The sequence below is a fragment of the Rhodnius prolixus genome, unplaced genomic scaffold (assembly GCF_049639745.1).
Source record: "Rhodnius prolixus isolate KJV_2025 unplaced genomic scaffold, Rpr scaffold_9, whole genome shotgun sequence".
Taxonomy (NCBI): domain Eukaryota; kingdom Metazoa; phylum Arthropoda; class Insecta; order Hemiptera; family Reduviidae; genus Rhodnius; species Rhodnius prolixus.
Genome location: NW_027411604.1, coordinates 5,068,466 through 5,082,763, shown reverse-complemented (window position 1 = coordinate 5,082,763; position 14,298 = coordinate 5,068,466). Strand labels below are relative to the sequence as shown.

The window sequence follows — 14,298 nt, the reverse complement described above, 5'->3', positions numbered from 1 at the left end:
TAATTTGTTTAGCGTTGTATAAATTTATCTTGATACGTTATTGCATAAAAGGATAAGATGGGTTCGGTTGGCTATTTGTAATACAAATTCCTTTATGTTTACCTATTTTTTTATCTTATTGAAATAGCTATTTAACATAAACTACCTAAATTTGCTCGTAATTGGCAAGCAATTGAAAATGAATAATGTTTACTCTTAATTATTTTCTTTAATACTTCACAGTGATGTAATACTCTTGCAGAGAAGCCTCTCCGTTGACTATGTAAATAATTAAAAATTGAGTGCCGTCTGCGCATTCACTTAAAACTCACTAAATTATCCGGTATATCTAGGGCAGTAATCTTACTCTCTGTTTAAAATCCCTGGAGAGGAAAAGTCTGGACCTATACAATTTCTTCTTATACCAGAGCATTATGCATTCCGACTCGAGGGATATCCTCTGCTCGTACATCTACTTCTTCCCTTAGGTACCTTGTACTTCCATCACAAAATGTATTGATTATGATTCTGTTTATTTCTCTTACTCTACTGATTATTATTTTCTTAGTTTTGTTTTACTTTACCTTTTTTAAAGAAAATCGTTTCCTAATAATTATTTTTAATTACTCATTATTGTTAGTTTAGATTCTCTGTTTTACAATTTACCATAAGATGATAAATTCTTCTAAGTTTTAATATTTCGATAACGTGACCTATCTAATTTAATGAAATTTACTCAAGCTCTTGTATCTTGATAAAGTTCATTCATTCATTACTTTCTCCTCTTTTGTCTGTGTAATAATGTACTTCAGCCAGCTAACAATGTGCTCCATTGTCTTGTTATTTTCTCTGCGTAGAATTTGACATTTAGTACGGTTCATCTAGAGCAACTTCTCCACTCTCAGATGAAAAACTTGGTAAACATTACTAAGGTGATATTTTATTGTTCTAGACTTTTATTATTTATTATTGTCGTCTGTATTAGAATTGTTCAGTTGAGGGTAAAACTTTTCTAATTTTATTCTTACCTTTCTCTTCAAGGTGGAAAGCATGTAATAATTACTTTTAAAAAAAGACGCGAAAAGTACTAATGTCAAAATCAAAAGAGAAAAACTAGCATTGTTTAGTTTCAGTATCATCCCTTCACTTGAATGCGGCTTGAATAGTGGTTGAAATCGTATTTTTTCTGCTCAAGCTAAATTGAGTCTGCTTCAAAAAATTTAGAACGTTTTGGTCACCATTTTGTGTCTCCCAAACTCACTTAACCACAAAACCATCATTGGTAAGCAGCTCGCTGTCTAGAAGTAAATAGAACGCTTCTTAAAAAAAAAAAAACCCGAGTGATTTTTAGTTTTATCAAATTTGATTTTCTTTTGACTGAAAAGTTTAATTTATTTTGTTACTCTGAATAAATAAAAGCAAAATATTAGATTTAATCAGCCAATGGCTGAAAATAACTAAATAAATATATAAACTATATAAAAGAAATATATATTTGTTAACAAAGTAAAGTAAATCTTATGGTAAGACTACGAGTAAGTGATTCAGCTTTATCCAGAGAGTCATACGATTATTTAGCCAGAATGGGTACTTTCAAATTTTCTAAAAAGAAAATCCCTAGAACAAGAAAACGCAATAAGACCGCACAGGCCAGGCTAAACGTGCACATTGATTGAATTTTAAGCCTCTCTCTCACCCTAGACTTTGCATCCTTCGATTGCTAATAAATCTTGCGAGGGCGCCACGGTAGCCGGAGCGGTTAGAGGCGAGACCTGCGAAGCTAATATGTATTGTGGTACTGGGTTCGATTCCCGGTCTTTAGGCCTTGGATTTTATTTAATGGTTAATAAAAGAAATTTACAGTAAAGTATGTTTGCTAGTCGCCTCCGTCCACGACACCTAATTGGTAGATGGACGTTAAGCCCCGCCTGAAAAAATTGGCGATTACTTTACTTTACTTTTACTTTTTAATAAATCTTGCGCACATTAGTTAGAAGAAGTAAAAATATGGGGAAAGTAAAAAGCTGGATGTTTGACTCTAAAGATAGATTATAATAATAATAAAGTTTTTTTGACACCCTTAACAGAGAAAAAGCTTCTCCTTGTGGAGGATTAAAAGATAGATTAAGATAAACAATTTTTGATTCTAGAAAATAATATAATAATAAGAAGAAGTCAAAATTTCTTGTTTCAAGACTAAATAGTTAAAGAAGCAAATCATGTTTGAATTTTAATTTTAAAATTGCTTTCTTTTCTTATAAGACTACTAAGAATTTTACTGAACAGTCTGTTTCGTTAAGAATTATTTGTATTCTTTATTAAGTTTCTTAGCGACATCTGCACCAAAGGAGATACCAAAAACTTTTTAGCTGTAAAGACCAGAAAAGAACTTATCAAAATTCCAGTCCATATCCTCTGCGGATATGTTGTTCTTTGAAGTCCAGTGGTGGGCTAGTGGTCTTGTGTTCTTTTTTTTTTTCTTTACTTGAGGATAAAGTTTTAAACAATTTATTGATTGGTTAATGTACATTTTTATAACTGAAGCTATTCTAATTAATGAATGTCTTATAATTAATTAACCTACCCACTATTGACAAAAATAATTAAAAAAAGTTAATTATTCCAGAGATTGAAACAAGGGGGAAAACAGTGTTAATTTCTGCAACTGTGGAAATGGCTGCCGTACAAATGTTAATTTTATTTTTTCCTCTAAGGTAACGATGGTTAAACATGCTTCTCTGATTATCTTTAATTAAAATTAATTGAAAACATTTGCGTTGTCCTATTTCTTTTTAAAAAAACATTTGAATATTTCCCCTTTAATTTAATTAAATAAAAAATTGTCCGGAAAATGGTGATGAAATTGCTAGGTATTTACGAAAACTGGGATAAAGAAAACTAGTGTCATCTTAAAAAAGGAAATTCTCAACTATTGAATTTTCCAATCTATGTTTTATTTACAAGAAACCAATTATTTTCCTTTTAATCTAACTCATTAATAAACCAATTTAATTATTAAAATTACAAACTATGCGTGTTGAAATATTTTGGAACCATTTTGTCAACAGCTCCAGAAATTATATTTTTAGAAATTTGTCTAGTTGGTTCTCAGTCCTTGAGAATATGTTGCTGGGAATATATAATATAAATTTTCGATGGCTCAAGATAGAGATGTTCATGGGAATTCATTTAGGTTCTTAAAGTGGTTATAGCCTTGCAGGCTTAGCGAAATCAAAGAGGTACTGGAGACGGGCTTGGTTTTGAGAAGTCATATGTTAGAAGGGCTTGGAAGCAGGGGACCTCCACTGATAGATATTTCCGTGTCGTATACTCGTCTATCCGCTACAACAGGAAGAGAAACAAGAAAGGGGTGAGAATCGGAGGGGTGATTCAATTGTTATCTCTTTCTCGTTTAGCCCATAGTTAGACAAAGGAATAATTAATTCCAAAATCGTCATTTTTAGTTACGTCCAGTTGGCCTTACAGGCTGTTAAGTCCAATGACGTCCGCTCAAAGATAATGGTAGTAGCCAAGTCAGGGTCTGGAGAATACGGATGCTCAGAGTACAGAAGTTAATCTTAAAGAATGGGATGCTAAAGGATTTGCTGTATTAATTCTGAATTGTGTAGAGGGCGAAAATTGTGTATACAGCGCTATAGAAATGTCTAAAAATGAAAATGATAATCAAATGTGATCAAACTAAAATATTTTTTAAAAAAACTTTAACATTCTAATTTTTATTTGTTCATTTTTCTTTAATTCATATTCTGATTATCTTTGTTTTATTTTTACAGACTTCATAGAAGCGTGAACAATCTCCGGAAAGTCAGAAACATTCGTGACATCTTGCTACAAGTCTTCTCAAATAATCACTAAATTTGGAAATTTTGACTTTTCATCAAATTGGAATTTTAACGCTAAATCCTATTTTAGAAAAATAAAGGTATTCATATGTCATATATCAAGCTTTTTAGATAATTTACGCTCAGTAGATAATAATTTTACTTTATTAATTATTTCGACTAATAATTTTTAAGTTCTTATTTTGTAATTTTTTATTTTTGATCGATTGTTTAGCAGTTTTGTGAATACTTATTTTTGTAGTTAATTTCGATTAACCTTTAAATATTAGCTTTAATTATTTGTACAATTTTTCAGTAAATTTAAATATAAAATACAAGAGAAAGCTCTTAAACTTTAATTTAGAAACTCCTAATTTTAAAAGTGTTTGGATGCTTATTTATAAATAAGCTTCGCTAAAAATTAATTGAGAGGGAATTTTTCAATATTCTAGAGGAATTATTTACTCGGGAGATTTGTTTTCTTATTTGGTTTTGATCTTTTTTTCATAACGCAGCTATTTCAGTACCAAGAATCCTGACGCCATTACGATTGAAGTAAAATATGCAGTTATTTTTTTCCATTACATTGTGGTATTTTTTCTTAACAAGTAAAAAACTTATAAATTTCATTGTTTTACTTAAAAAAACTGATAGATTTCTGTTTTTCACATGGATTCCTTAAACAAAGTTTTTCCTTTGCATGTAGTTAAAACAAAAAATGGTATTGTATACAACTGGTATACAACGTGCTTTAGTTGCAAACCGAGCGATTTTAAAGTTTCCTAAATCAAATATTGATTCTGGGAAACAGTATGTAGAGAAAGAGTGATCCAAACACTCAGTATGCATAATTATTTAAAAAATTTAGTCTATGGTTCATAAAAAGTGTTAATTCACGTGGAATTTCGTTTTCGGATGTAGGCGTTTTATCTCATGTTTTTCTTTTACTCAAAGAAAATTACATATGTGGATTCGCAATCATTTTACAAACTAAACAGGGCCATGTTACCAAGTACTATAGAAGGGTGAAAACTTGGAAAGATTACGATAGTTAATTGGATGCCTTAGGGACTGGTTGGTGGGCATGCGCCAAACATTTTATTTTCTAAATTTAAAGGGCGATAACCTATTTTTTCAATCTAAAGTCTACAGACTTTATAATACGTTTCTAATAGTTTATTTTTTTTATTTGCGCTGCATATGTATACTCAAAAGTTATTTATTTAAGCAGTAGTATTATTTTCCTAATATTTGTAATTCTTCATGTTGCATGATGCTGCCTTGCGAGAAATCTAAGAAAAGCATAAAGTTTGAGTTGGTATAGTTGGTGGTTTTATCATTGTTCCCACTTCATGGCTTCAATAAACTCAGTTGGCACGTGGAAACAGATTTATATAAAGTTATACGAAGTGACTTAATAAATAAATAATTTTCTTTTTTTACTTTGTGACTTTATTCTATTTTATTGTATTTGTAATGACGGCTATAGAAGGAACAGTGTAGTATCGAGTATAATGAAGCGCTAGGTAACTGTCCTAGTTTTCTTATTGTAAAATAACTTCCAAGAGTTTTCGCATCCTCGATGCGCAGACAGAGGCTCAATTGGCGATATTCCAACTGTATGTGTTCCTTTGTTATAGAACTCACAACTGAGATAACAATGCTTTTTGTGAAGAACATCAGGAAAACAAATATTTAAACCATTCTCTAGCATACTACTTTAGTATATAAATCTCTATTTGTTATAAAGCCACTTTAGAAGTGGCTGTGGTGATGTGAAAAAAATCGAGCTTTACTTTAAAGTTGTTTAATTTTTGGTCATTTTTCTTTAATGTTTGCTTTAGCAAGGTTTATTTCATCCTTAACAAAAAAAAAATGGAAAAAATTGTTGTACTCTTTACTCAATAATCTTTATTTCTAGTTTACTGTTAGGAGTAAGATATCGCCCTCAATTACGTTTTCAAAATTAACTAAGTGGCGTTACATAGTATGGTTCTACTTCGAGGTGTAATTAGATTTGGCTCCTATTACAAATTTTGTGTTTGTAGGCCTTTTTTTTAAAAGTAATCTTTTTAATTGTTTTTTGTACGACAATTTAGAAGTTATATGTCCAGTTTTTAGACTTCTTTTTAGGCGAAATTCAGATCCTTACGGCGAATTCGGTTTTTACTATCAGCTTTGATGTATACTGTATCAATTGCATTCCTTTTAAATCTCTAAATTTCTTCGTCAAAATTGAAAGGACCCTATTATTATTATTTAGCGTTTAAACATGCCTTTCAATTTTCAAAAGGTTTAGGTTTATTTGTATTTGTAGCAATTGAATTAATACTATTAATTTTAATGTTAGTGATGTAGCTTCTATCCTCATTTTTGTCTACATTCGCCGCCCTCAGCAACTGTTTGTTATTTGCTCTTTCTGATCCTTCTGATCGGTGTTCTTTCTAATAATGTAAGAGGATACTTAACTGTTCGGTTAAGCGGTGGATCTCAGGAGACTATCTCATTCCATATAAAAATAATACTTCCTTGCGTTAGCAAAGGTTTGCATATTATATGATTTTTTGAACAGTTGATTAGATAGAAGGGGAGGCTCCAACAGTTTTTTTGTTCAGTAGAAACCTCCGCCGGTGTAAGTAAATTACCTTTTTTTTTTTAATCGTCTTGTTTTTAAAGAATCGAGGAAAATAAAAGTGATATATTTAATATAGCTGCGGAACCATTATAAGTTGAAGGAAAATCGATGCGGTCATTTTGAAAAATATAACTAAATAAGTTGATTCATTTTCTACAAATTTGGAATTCTGACTTTCTTCATTTACGTAAACGTGGATATTTAAAGAAAGTTGTTGGGTTTTTGAGAAAATCGGTGAAGTGGAAAAAGAAAAAACATGCTAAGAACAGTTTTCTGATCATCAAAGCGGAGTAAGAAGTTAGAAGGGTCTAGCGATTTTCAATTATGTTTTCAAAGACACAATTTTTAATTATTAAAACTACTAATTAGTGATACCTAACAAGTGCTGGATCCTAAACGTAAGTTGAAAACATGGCTTTTAACTTTCCTTGCATTATTCATTTAAGTAGTCTTAGAAACTTATCTGGTTACAATAAAATTTATACTCACAAAAAAAAAAAAAACTCAATAAACCAGACTGTAATATAAAAGAAATATCTTCAGACCTGATAACAACAACTTGCCATCGATATTGTACTTATCAAAAAAGAAGACTCTAACGAAGAATCAATATAGCAAGTTCCACACTTCTTTAAGTATAGTATATAAGACATTAAACGATAAGAGATCAAGTTAAGTACCTTCTAGACATCCTTGTTCTGATATGCTTGGAATATCCCAAACTTGTAACAGCTTGAAATAACTGCTTATATACACTTTTATATAAGCGTATTTCTTCTTTTTTACAACTATAACGATTAGGCAAACTTATTTTATTTTTACATTTTAAAGTATAATGCATTATAAAGTAACAATGGACTCTTGTGCATGTGTGAAAAAACTATCTGGAAGCTTAAATGTTATTACGTAAGTTTATTTTCCATCACGGATTCCAATCGGAATTCTATCGCAAGTGTGGCACACACTAAATGGATTTTCTACTTTCTTGAAATTGCTCCAACATTTTTTCTTAACTTAGCATACTTATTGTACAAAGTAAGTTGTGTTTTCCATCAAATTTTTACATTTTATTTTTGCACAAAAACTTTGTAATAATTGAATTTATTTTAAACCTTATTAAATGCACTTATGAGTGTAGATTAAGAGGTAAATTGTAATTGTGGTTTTGTGTTTTAATTTAAATGAGAAAAACCGTGTAGAGGGTAGTTGCCTGTACGTAATGAATTCTAAACCAGTCTTGGGCTTATCCGCCGTCCGCAAATTGAAAGGTAAAATATATATGTCCATGCTCCTCCATCCACTGGGGAATTGGGGTTTTTATCCCAGTTACGTTCAACATATGAGGGTGATTGGGTGTTTAAACGACACCAGATTTCATCAAATAAATCTTCAATCAATCTTTTGAGGGTTAACCTAAGTTTTTTTTTTTTTTTTTTTACTTTTTACTCGAGAGGGAGGATTGCCATTTTGTCTATATTTTATTTTATACTTATTTACTTGTACATAAAAGGGTTTCAATGGAAAATTAAGGTTTTAGAAGAGGTATTCTAAGATCGAATAGTCCAGTGGCAAAATATTTCAACAAAGAAATATTGCAGACAGCCCTGACTAGATATTCCGATTCTGATATTGACACCGCAAAAAATGCTAGAAATCGGCTGCAAAATACCAGAAGCGAGTTTTTCAGTGTTTTTAGGTTTGTGTGTTCTCACCTAATTTTCCACATTGTAAGTATTCTTATAATTCTAACTTAAAATAAATAAAACTATAATTCACTTTTATCATTTTTATTTTGCTTCGTTCACTTAAAACTAAGTCATATTGCTATACAAATATACACCATCAATAATTCTAATGGGAAAATTTACATGAAATTCATTCAGTTTGTATAAAAATTTATGAGATAAAACACAGTTCTTGTATATCAGATGTGTTTTTATTTTATCTTAGAATCAGTAGAAAGCTTCTAATCAAAGCTCACCTTTGAAGTAAAAAAAAATAACAGCTTAATATACATACAAAACATTGTCTTTGAGATAAAATTCTTGGATGGTTCAGGACCTACAATAATAAATTTGTTTTGGATTTTTGTTTTTTTCTTTGAATTTATCAGTCCAGCAACTTTTTTTTCGACCAGTGGTTCATCCATGGCTTTGAAATGATGTGGGGATGGATGTATTACGTGTGAAATTATCAATGTCCTCATCACAAAAAGGGCATGAACATCAGAAAAGGAATCTAATCATTATTAGAACTACTCACAATAACACTTGCAACTGGATCTATCCACTTTTCCTTGAGTCTGCCCTTTCTTCGTCTTCCTTATCCTTCCAAGTCTAGGATGTCTTTAGCCATTATTTTACCTTCAATTCTTTTTATCCATCCAAGTTTCTTTTTCTCCACCTTCTGCAGCACATTTTAACATTAGTTTTCTTTTTTATTTGCACGTTTCATACTCTTTCAAGCCATGATATTCATGCTGCCTGCCAGTAATCCATCTCGGCAACTAAAACTTTTTTCTTAAAATAATAATGCAATAGCACTCAACGTTAAAAAGTAACAAAGTTAAAGTGGAAAAAATAACAAAAACCACAGAAATTTACCTTGGAGGTAAACATTGCCAAAGATCTTCAATAATTACAGAAAAACTAAATTAAATTAAAAAAAACAACAAAATAATTAACCATCGAATCATAAAGGCAGCGGCAACAGGCAGCCATTGCAGTCTCACATGATCATAACCATCTCTCGGATCATACTCCTCTCACTTATCAGTGTACCGTGTCTCAGAAAAGCCCAGTTTGGTATTTGTCGTGATGAGAGTGAACTATCAAGTTGAAACTTTTAAAAAACGATGAGAAGCCAGTTTTCAAGATCTAAACTCACAAAGTAATTCCAGTTTTTTTTATTCAAAAACGTGCGTTCACGTCAGAGATCATCGTTTGTACTTACAAGTTAAAAAAATATTTTTAATTTAGTATACCTTGATAATTATGTATTTTTAATTATTACAAATTTATTTTCAAGCGATGAATTAACGTGATTCCTGCTTTAACTACTGACAGCGATGAAGTATAGATTGAATCGGAATATAAAGTGGAAGTGGCATAAACTAAGGAAATACGTTAAAAGGTAAATGGAAAAATGTCTTTTTAAGACGTTCAAGAGTATTGATGCGACCTGCTGAATGCATGAACTACCGATTTAGTAAGGTCCATAAATTAATTCTCTTGTACGTATTAGACGTTAAATCCCTCGAAATATTTTTCAGGTCTTCGAAATTATCTTCTGAAATTTAAATTTTTCACCTGATATTAAAAAAAAAAATGCTGCATGCTTTCCTCATAATTGCGTCAATGTATTTAACTTTTAACTAGCATAAACCGTAAATTACCTTATTGCAAATTCTGTGTCAATTCTTCAAACTAAACAAGGAAATACGGTTCATTAAGACCAATTTCTGATTGGTAAATCTATTAGGTTTACATTTTTAAGTAGTACGATTGTGTTACAATTTGTTGTTGAGACTTTTTCTTTCTCAATTTTTATGGTCTATAAACACGCCAGTTGGGGGCAAACAAATGTTAATTTCTGTAGCTCAGTATTTTGTCGTTACTCACAGTGGATTTCATTCAATTTATAAGTTGGAATTTGTTGTTAGTTTTTTGGTGAATTCAACAAATGCACTTAGCTTAATTATGTTTTTGGGTTGCTGCCATATTTTTTCCTAGTTTGTAATAGGTAATGAATCTTTATCGTTTGAAATTTAGTAATGGTTAATACTGATCTCTTGCCATACTTCACCATAGTTCTTCGTTTGAGTTCTATGGGTCGCTTGTTCTCATAAATTACTGTTTTATATCTGTAATGTGATCTTTTGTTATCTCACTTTTTTTACAAAACGCCCATCCTTTTAATTTTACTCTATTATGTTTCTTAAACTTAACATCCAAACCTTAAAATTGTGGCTATTAGAAATGTAAGATAGCAAGAGAAAGTCTGAGTGAGACAAGTGAAGTGATGCTAATATTTTTTTTATGAGGCTTAACGTCCAACTACAGAATTAGGTGAGGTGCTACCAGGAAACTGTGAAGTTCTCACTTTAGCTATTAAGTAAAATCTAAGGCATAAATCGAAAATCGAACCCCAGTTCCACAATACACCTTAGCTTTGCGGGCCTCGCCTCTAACCACTCGGTAACCTTTGTGTCTATGTTGTTTAAGTAAGCCTAAGGTTAACTAAACTAGATTTTTGTTGCATTCAATCAACCAATCCTTTTGGCTCAAATTTGCGATTTTTAATGTTTCTTTTGAGCAAGTAAAGGAATATCACCTTTATGTTTTTTTGAAGCATAACAAATCTTGCAAACATTTTGAATACAATTTTAAAAAAAATGAAATCCCTTAAGAGAAAATAAAAAAAAAATCAACAAAATTGTTTAGGCGACCATATTGTGCGTAGTAAACTAACTGTGTTACATTGTATTGTATGAAAGAGGAACTTTCAAGCTGAAGTACTTGTTTCAGCCTGCATTATAATATCTCTGCTTCCTTCAGCAAAATAAAAGCATTTTTCTATAGCCTACCCTGCTGAGCTTTTTTTTTTTTTTTTCTGCGTATTTTCAACATTGAGAACCAAACCACAACTTTTGCTTGTATAGTATTATATTTTGTATTCAACTCTCCCACAGATATGTACCTCTTCCATTCATATATGTTGACTCTCTTATATATACGGTAATACCTGACACAATAATAATAAAAACCAGTAAAATCCTCAAAAATATATTATCTTTATTGTGGTATGTGGATTTTAGGCCGCTATTCAAAAATAATATTTATGCTTACTTAGGATCCATCGTGTGCTTACATTTCTAAAAAAAAATTCCTTTCTTTTGTTGTAGTTATTAGATTACGCAGATTACTTTTGTATATATCTGTTAACTGCACGATCTCACTTAAAATTGAAGCATTAAGATCGTTTTAAGTTTTCTACCGAAAATACATGCTTTGAATATAGAAAGTAGATTATATAGCGGGAGGTGTTTATGTGACCATTACCATCTGCGTACATAGCTGTAGTTTGGCCATCCTTTTGTAGATTTTCGTGCATATTTATGATGAAGAAAATTGATCCAAGCACCATCGATTCCTACGAAACTCCTGCTCTAATCAGTTTAGGTCAATACGAGTATATGGAATCAATTATTCAAACAGAATATGTGCAGTTTGTGGTGAACGACTTGATTATCTGAATCAGATAAAAACGAAGATGTAATTGCGTAGAAGTCCACTCAATTCCGTTTCAAACAATGAAACAATGTACTTACAAATAATTGATTAAAATGTGATGAATTAACTAATGGTGCATCTTGTTTTAAATTAAATATTGTAAAGAAGAAAAACAATTTTCTTTTGCGTTCGTGTTTTCTTAATAAGAGCTCACATTATTGACTCATTTATCTTTTTTCTTTGTTTGCTCATTGATTTGATATTAATAATTTTTACAGTTATTTGTTTATTTATTTATTTTGAATCTATTTATTTTTGAAATTCATTTATTATCTAGATGGGTGCATATATTTGAGTTGTTTATTACATTTTTTTTATGAATCTGCGTTCTTTTATAACACTACTGATATGCATGTTCCTTATCTTGTATACGAGTATATTGCAAATTTCATAAGACCTGTTACTTCCACATCACAGCATTCTCGTTTATATTGTTTTTTTTTTTTTTTTTTTTTTTTTTTTTTTGGCGCATCAACAGCTGAGGTCATTAGCGCCCGGAGCTTTTTCCAGTGCACTGCCAGCCTCCGGACAGTGTTCTCTCGTTACAGACAACACTGTCCATCACCGGACAGTGAGCTGTAAGAAGCTCCTAGGAAGAGAAAATCTAAGGGTCAGCTGCTGGATTCGAACCCGGGACTTCCGCGTGGGAGTCCAGTATGCTAACCTCATAGCTAATCCCTTCCCTTATATTGTTTATTATTATATACTCTAAAACGTACTTATCTCCTTATTCAAGAAGCTTGAAGTTGAAGGGATCTAATCGTACCCCAAATATTGTTAGAGTATTGTTCATGGTTTTTTGGTGACTGATACATTACTCCAAAAGGAAAAAACGATCTCGCTAATTTCACATGTTTATTTTTTTTTTTTACATGAAATAGTAAGATTATTTTATATTCTTGTGCTACCTCTAAAGAAAGTTTATGATAAAAACCTAGTATAGAAGCATTGGGTGCCTGAGAAACTTGTTTATTGCTTAAAGAGCATTAAAATGGTGCTGTTAGTTCGGTAGGTTCCATTCGAACTGCAAACGTAGATTACGTGCTTCTAAATCAAAAGACTCCTCTTTTAATATATTTAGAAAAAATTTCGAACAAGACAGAACATAGTTATTATTATTACATATTATTGATGTGTCGCTCTAATTTTTATACAAGATATGTCTAGACATGTTTTGTGCATTGACGCCAATATTTAAAGCTATAAATAAAGATACTACAAAATTCTTTGTACTAAATAATTCCTTTTGTATTTTGTGAATGACTCAGAAACTAGAGGGTGAAATAGTTTTTTTAAAATCAATACTCTACATTCTGTATTGAATATTCCTAACAATTCTAGGACTCCACTACAAGTTTTTTTTTTTCGGTCAGTGCATTTATTTGAATTTGTTGCATCCTCATTTTCTGAGAAGAAAAATGCACACGTCATTCTCTTACTAAAATTTTCTTCGAACTCAAAATGTTTAAAAACATATTGGAATTTTTATTAACATGAAATATATTATGAAACTGAATGACATCTCTCCCATTCCTTTTCAGAGATGCCATAAATGGAATTTTCCTCTGAAAATTATTCAAAAAAAAAGTTGGAGTTCTACGTGAGTATAATTTATTTCTAACGAAGTTTAAAATATACAATTGGTTTCATTTACATTCCATTCAAAAAGTAGTATTTCTTTTTGAGGAATTTTCACCATCCGCCTATAATGTCTGTAATAAAGGACAAGATCTAGGAATATTTTTACTGAAATGTTAATTTTGATAAAGAAAACCTATAGAAGTGCTTCTAATCGAATTTTCCGGGGGAATTGTCCCCAAATAAAAGTAGTAGACCTATATTTATGCAATTTTTCTTCTTTCTTGGCAGTGTAGCCCAAAACCAAACAATTTCCCAGCAATGTAATACTATTTTTTTTTTAAATTTCCTTACAATGACGTATTAAATTTATTACAAATATTTTCTAAAAATGTAGTGATTATTCACAGATCCTTTCAATCATTTAATTAAAGACTAGTCTTGAGATCCTAGGATTGCAGTAATATAGAAATTAACTAATATTGTCTTCGTACTTAGTGAATTTATTGATTCAATAGTAAATTCATTTAATATTCATTAATGTTGGACGTGTTAAGTAAATATTAGATTAGATAAACTGTCATGTGGAGGTATTTGAGTTTTAAGTGTTTATTCTATGTTATTTATTTATTTATTCATTTTTTCTGTTCATTAAAAAAGTATTGGAATGGAAGTATTGAAATCGAAGTAAATTTTAGGTATTGAGTTATCATGGAATTTAGGAAATTGCGAGTCGTCTGAACACAAATTGCAAAGGTTGTAGTAAGTTCAAATTTCATACTTTTGTTTTGGATTTATTCTTGCTTCTTACACCAGGGTTTTGGTCAATATGGTTTTGTTAATGCTCTTTTATTGATGGCGGGTTTTCAAATTTTTGGGTTCTTCCTTCGATTTACAATGCGTCTTAACAATTTTCCATTAAACTTAGTAATGGGCATAATGACAAAGAGATGTCTGGTGATAATATTTTCTA

General features: G+C 30.7%; 1 protein-coding gene and 1 long non-coding RNA gene across 48 annotated transcripts in view; one reads left to right on the top strand and one right to left on the bottom strand.

Moving 5' to 3' along the window:
• Dus1 (Dihydrouridine synthase 1) overlaps positions 1-14,298 on the top strand; it is a 104,030-nt gene that overhangs the window by 46,609 nt on the left and 43,123 nt on the right. For 19 of the 47 annotated variants that reach the window (XR_012458446.1, XR_012458447.1, XR_012458443.1 and 16 more), the window contains 3 exons: positions 3,774-3,922; positions 9,484-9,588; positions 13,289-13,347. The gene's annotated coding sequence lies outside the window, so the exon portion shown is untranslated. Of the gene's footprint in view, positions 1-2,605; positions 2,694-3,773; positions 3,923-9,187; positions 9,346-9,483; positions 9,589-13,288; positions 13,348-14,298 lie in introns of those variants that run through there. The other 28 variants (XR_012458436.1, XR_012458444.1, XR_012458434.1 and 25 more) reach the window with 7 other exon arrangements.
• Positions 8,228-9,143, bottom strand: LOC141454116 (uncharacterized). Its single transcript, XR_012458449.1, has 2 exons — positions 9,060-9,143; positions 8,228-8,975 (listed from the first exon to the last, which is right to left on the bottom strand). It is a non-coding gene; the product is annotated as an uncharacterized lncRNA (long non-coding RNA).